Source organism: Haemaphysalis longicornis, unplaced genomic scaffold, assembly GCF_048455015.1.
Source record: "Haemaphysalis longicornis isolate Haplotype H1 unplaced genomic scaffold, Haemaphysalis longicornis Haplotype H1 scaffold_3, whole genome shotgun sequence".
NCBI lineage: Eukaryota > Metazoa > Arthropoda > Arachnida > Ixodida > Ixodidae > Haemaphysalis > Haemaphysalis longicornis.
In genome coordinates, this window is record NW_027526335.1 from 74,269,077 (window position 1) to 74,275,260 (window position 6,184).

The following is a 6,184-nucleotide window of genomic DNA, read 5'->3' on the forward strand; positions in this document are numbered from 1 at the left end:
AATGGAAAACACTGAGATAATAAAAAAGGGAATAGACGAGGTAAAGGGACTGAGAGAACGTTGAGGATGGGTGCGGGGTCGGAAAGGGGAGAGAGAGGAAGGGCGAATTCATGGTGACGTGGTGGTGGGTGAGTGGGAATGCCTAAGGAACAATTGTGACGAGGAGGCCGTGTGTAGAAACAAGAGGAAGGCCGATGGGCGGTGGCGAAGGGAAGTGGGTGTGAGTGGAAATCAAAGAGGAGAAGGGACATGGGAGAGAGGAATGGAATACTGAGATGTGCGGAAGGAGAGTTAGCTAATAAAAAAAACGAATAAGATTAGAACACGGTGAGGTGATAAGAAGATCGCTTTTTTTTTTCTTTTCTTAGTAGTAGCACATTTCTTCTTGCTATTTTTCGGTGGAACCGCGCATTCAGTGCCATTTGCGTACCTCATTTCAGTCTCCGTGGGTCTAACTTGTCACATCTTGCTAGTCACAACACTTAAACAAGGAACGGCGGGAAATAACGACGGTAAACCTTTTATTATTTTTACATTTTTCGCGTCTTAACCGTCTAGTGGTTAGACTGTAAAAGGGCTTTCATTCAAACTTTAGAAAGGTTCCCCTTTTTTTAATAGGGCACCTCAATAGATCAGTGCGAAAACTGTGGTGTGACTGGCGCGACTTGCCTATCACTTCCAGTCTGCCCTTTTATTAGTCACGTTTCGGGTATGCCGTGTAACCCACGTAGCATCTAGCTCTTTCTAGCGCTGAGATTTCTAACGCTTTCTAATTCGTTCTAACACTGCACTCCCTGGCACGACGGCTGGAATTTTCATCTGCGTACTTGCACGATACAGAACAGTTTCTTATTAAAGCAGCCAATAGTATCGTAACCTCAACAGATTACGAACAGTCTTCGCTTCCTCCAGAAGAACCAGCGCTCAACCTATCAATATCTACATATTCCTACAATGATCAAGCAACCGTAATTGAACTTTTATCTCCAGGTGAAAACGCTACGACTTTCGGAGCCCAAGCTGCATCTAACGACGTGACGCTGAAAATGATTTCGTGGCGCTGAGCATTCCATTACAGGCTCCTATTTCTTTTTGCCAACTCGCCATCGCAAGACAGGATAAACGAAAACCAGTACCCTTTTCCCCTGTTGCTTTTCTAGCACCGATGTATTGGGCGTACGCGCTAGAGCCGACCGACAAGTTATCCGGCGGACTCTACAGCGACGCGCACTCCATCTCTCTCACCTGCCTGTGTCACGGCCCACTGAACCTGATCCGTAAATTGCATTCCTCCAGGCTAACCTGTGCGGTGTGAGAGATTTCCTTGTCGTCGCCACACCTGTCGTCGTCCATCATCACCGGAGATAACCCATTACCAGGCTATAGATATTTTATTTACCTACACTGAGAAACCAGCAAATAAGGCGAAAAGCTGACCAAATCAAGCAGGCATCAGCAGCAAACTTGAAGCTTTCGATCTCACTCACTTTCTCTCTTTCACTTCCTCTCTTTGTTTATCTCTATCTGTCTATCTATCCATCTATTTTGGGCGGCAAAATTTTTTCCAAAGCTTATTTCTTTTCACCGAAAAAATCAAGCAGCCATCTATTTCTAATTAAGGGAACCCTGCAAATATCACCCGTGCACAGAAGTTTTGCCTCAACTCTGCCGAATGTTTTCTGTTTCCTCAACACCGCTGCGAAGTATTGACGTTGCCGCATTATTTAGTAGTTTGTAGACATTTTAACCGATATAAATGTCTCGTTTAAGGGTTCTCTCAACTTTTGGCAGGGTGGCTGAATCGACGAACGGACGGACGGACAGACAGACGGACGGACGGACAGACAGACAGACAGACAGACAGACAGACAGACAGACAGACAGACAGACAGACAGACAGACAGACAGACAGACAGACAAAATTTTCGCGTTTACGTAGGCCAAGAAAGACAATCGTCCTTAAAAATCAAGAGCTGAAACGTAGCGGGTTAACCAAGGATAAGACAGTGGATGGAAAGATGGGATAGAACCGGTGGTAACGAAAAAAGAGTGGACGTGGCCGATATATTTTCACCTACTTCCACCATAACACTGGTGGCCCCATTACGAGTACGCATCACAAGGTCGCGGGTTCGATTCCCGGCCGCGGCGGCCGCTTTTCTGATGTAGGCGAAAAGCAAAAACGCCCGTGTGTTCGAGATTTCGCCGCACGTTAAAGAACCCCAGGTGGTCAAAATTAATCCGGAGCCTTCCACTACGGCGCGCCTCATTGCCCGCGCTGCGTCGGCGCGTTAAACCCCACAATCAATTATCAATCAATCAATCAACGAGCACGCATGCAGGTTTCTCGTTTCAGACGTGGCTGATCAAGCTACGCCGCTTACAAATTCCTGGTGTGCACAAAGTTGATGCTGCCGGAGGCGATGATCATGATGGTCAAGCACAGTAGCACGTGCATGGCCAGCCACATGGGCATGCTTAGGCTGGTGGAAGGGACGTCGAAGTCCCTGGAAGGCAAAAAAGGAAGGGGACAGCAGGAGTACACAGTAAAGAAACTCCGGGGACACTGTAGATACGCGACCATTCTAGTGCATTGAACGGACGCAGCTGACAGCAGGAAAACTGCATCACGTAGCGTCCCGCAACTTCAACACAGCCAACGCAGGGCAGAATCACTAGCGTGCGCTTGATCAGGGTGACCGTGGCACAATATCCGAATGAATAAAAAAATTAAAGCCGTTCCACTCAACGGGAAAGTTGTCGGAAGTGCAGAGCAGTGATTCGCCATAATGATTGGCCGCAGCGCCGTTATCCGATCACTGCTATTACACAATGCACTTCAGATTTGACCCCTTCGCACTGCTCGCGCGCCCCCTGCCTGAAACTGCGCCAGCGGGAGTTCGGTTCTTTTTGTGCTTGCTTTAATTTCGTATGCTGCAGCTGTTTTGCGTCTTTTCGAATGCGCCATTTTTTTCTTGCGCAGCTGGAGGCTTTGTGCGGCATTTAGAACACGCCATTTTTTTTTTTCTTACGCGGCTGGAGGCTTTCGGTGGTATTTCGAACACACCATTTTTTTCTTCCGCGGCTGGAGCCTTTCGCGACATTTCGAACGCGCCATTTTTTTTTTCCCTTGATCTGCCGCATTTTCCGCTTGCTATCGTAAAAACCAACCCAACGAGCGTTCCTAACTAAATGAACGCGGGGCTGCCGATTATATACACAGATTTTGACTGAAACGTATCTGCAGTTTTCTTTGCGCTAAACAACGGTGAGATGTATGACAAGCGTCAGTGGCTCATGAGGTTCGGATGGTTATGGCTATTTAAACCACGTGATTTTCGAAGCCTCACCGCGACCCCCTGAAGACGGTACACCAGGCTCTACTTGGGTCCGTTATCTCGCTGCGCCGACTGATACCGGCAGTCGCTTGACATCGACCGTTAGCGAGCTAAGACGACAAAGCGAGCGCATAAAGTGCTCTGCACTTAAAACGCACGCACGCCTAAAGCTTCAGCCACGGCTAGGTCAGCTGGTATACCCCCGAGGTAACCGATAATTGCGCCACTAGCGCCAATTTGTGCCCTGGTGCTTGCTAGGCCAAATAGCCAAAGAAAAAAAAATAACTGATGCTTCTATGGCAACGCTTTCGTTGATGCGCGAGGAGGAAACGCCGTGCCGCTTATCGTCTGCTATGGGCTGAACGAGCGCGACTGTCTTTGTGTGCCGCAAGCGGGAACAAACACCGGTTTCATTATGCTTTTTAGGTTGTATTCTGCTGAACATTTTGTTTTGGACTGCTTTCAGTTACTAATTTGCTTCAACTCTCAGCACGTGCACAAAACATTTGTTTGAATCTTTCTTAGTTGAATACGCGCGAGCCAGTACGCCCTGAAGCGTGAGAATTTTGTTTGGGGCAGAAAACGTAGTAGGAGGGAAATGTAGTTTATTCGGTGATTTTATTAGCAACGTATGGCAAGCAAAGTTCAATACATGCCACAATAGCACAGATCTGTGTATCTCGTAAAGCAAGTACAAATGTCCGCATGCGGTGTCGGTTACACAAACATAAGAGACATCTTCGTACAATTCGTCATGTACAGAAAATTGCTGCAGAGGTCACTACGTTCATTTGCTGTAGACAATACAACTCAAAGAAACGGTGTTTCATAAAAACACGCATTTGTGAATAATAAAACGATTATTAAGTGAGATGACCAGCTCATTTCGCCACCAATTACAACCGCTCCATATTCTTATCCTCGTAAACTTGCTAGCCCAAGAACCTTTCACAGCTAGCGAATTTTCTGCGTCATTTCGCCACACATCACACCTAGTAATGGAATAAATGCCACCAGGGATATCAATAAACAACACGTAAAAGCGAAACAAATTTTCAGAGCGCAAACAAGGTACAAAAAATGTGTTGAAAAGCGAAGCGCCGCTCGGCCGTCGCGCAGGTAGCTCGAACTTCTCGTAACACGGAATGCAAGCGGCGAGCTCGATCCCACACAAATAATTTTTGGGGCTTCTTTCGTGTTGATAAGCATCCAAAGGTGGTAATGTCACTATAAGAAACTGATCGTCGGAACGCTCTAAAGCCGAACCAGTTCGTCGAAGAAGCATTTAAGCACATTAGGCGAACATAATTTCCAAGCTTTTCTCTGGTGGAAAGAAAATGCAGAGCAACCACTCACCAGACCGATACCGAAGCGAAATTTCCGTCTGCGTGTCCGCTGGCATCAATCGGCTCATGATAAACAGTCGACAAGTAGCTTCATACGCTTACAACATTACTGACAAATGCGTTGTACCAAACAAAAAGCAATTCCCTGTAAAGCAACAGCAGATGTTTCGGTCCACCCTGTAGCTTTTATGATAAGGATAGCGCCTGCCTCTTCATAACTGACTGAATAAAAAGTGTGCTGACCTGCCGTCCGCCGAGAAGCGGGAACGTTTCGCTGGGCTATTCCTTAAGGCCCCAGTTGTCGCACCGCACATCATCGAAGCACGCGTTGTTTCCTTTTTCTGTTTCTCTGACATTTTGAGCCCGTTCGCACTCGGAGACACCAAAATTTGCACCTTCAAAGCATACTACAAAACTTCTACACGTGCACACAGTGAAAGCGGCAGGAGCAGACGGACAGGATGGCAGCAAAAGAGATAAGAGCGAAAGCACCGCCCGTCGGCGCAACGAATGAAGCGGCTAAATAAATGAATTGGCTGCCAAAAAATGAAACAGCCAAGAACACGTTTTATTTCTACACATAATAGAATCACTTTACTTATTGCTCTGTATGTTGGAAAGATAAAGCCACATATGCAAAAATTGCTCAATTTTCGCTTGGCTACCAGCGTCATGGCGGCACTTTATTTTGCGATACCGAAACTAGCCGAAGTGTCCGGCCCCTGCTTCAGCATCACAAGTCCCCTCACTCAAGGTTGACCATGATGCTCCAGGAAAATGACCAAAATCAGGCGCCTCAGATAAAGGCTTCACAAAATATTTGAGAGAGGGGAAGACAGTGAGCTTTGCAGTTTACAAGGCACTTGCGAGACAACGCTCCGTCACCCTTGCCGGCGCTGCCCGAGCAGACAACCAATTAGAGCCCACAACACGCCCGGCCGACAGCTATAAAACGAATAACGGCCCCGCAAATACACCATTCCTGGAAAGACCACAGCGTTTATCAGGTACGTTGTTGCTGTTGATGCTGAACAGTATAGATGCTTTCCGTTTGGCACTGCTATTCTTGTTTGGTAGTGTGATGTGCTAACCCTGCTCCGAATGTATACCCTTTTCCAGGCCCAAACTTGCTGCTTCAGCATGACGCCCATTTCGGTGTTCCTCCTGGTCGGTCTCGCGCTGTCCGTGCAACAGCAGCACGTGGGCAACGCATACGGAGTGCCCGGCCAAGCCCGTCCTGTGCACCCTGTTCCTGCAGGCTCTCCTAGCCGAACCGTTACCACCGTGGTTGCAACTACAACGACGTCCGGTGAAGGCCGTGAAGCGACCACTACATCTGCCTCCACAGCCCAAGTCTCCACGAGCACGGTCGGCACTCCCCAACCCCGCGTTCTCGCAGAGACCACGCTCACACCTTCGCCAACAACGGCCACTACCGATCCCTGGACTGCCGTCACTTTCGACACATCCGTTGCATCTACCAGTGATCCAACAGGTGCT

The 6,184-nt window shown here is 48.0% G+C and overlaps 1 long non-coding RNA gene across 1 annotated transcript; it reads right to left on the reverse strand.

Annotated features, from left to right (window-relative positions):
• Positions 1 to 2,380: 2,380 nt before the first annotated feature.
• Positions 2,381 to 5,690, reverse strand: LOC144175271 (uncharacterized). The gene is made up of 2 exons (XR_013323631.1): positions 4,928 to 5,690; positions 2,381 to 2,507 (listed from the first exon to the last, which is right to left on the reverse strand). It is a non-coding gene; the product is annotated as an uncharacterized LOC144175271 (long non-coding RNA).
• Positions 5,691 to 6,184: the final 494 nt, after the last annotated feature.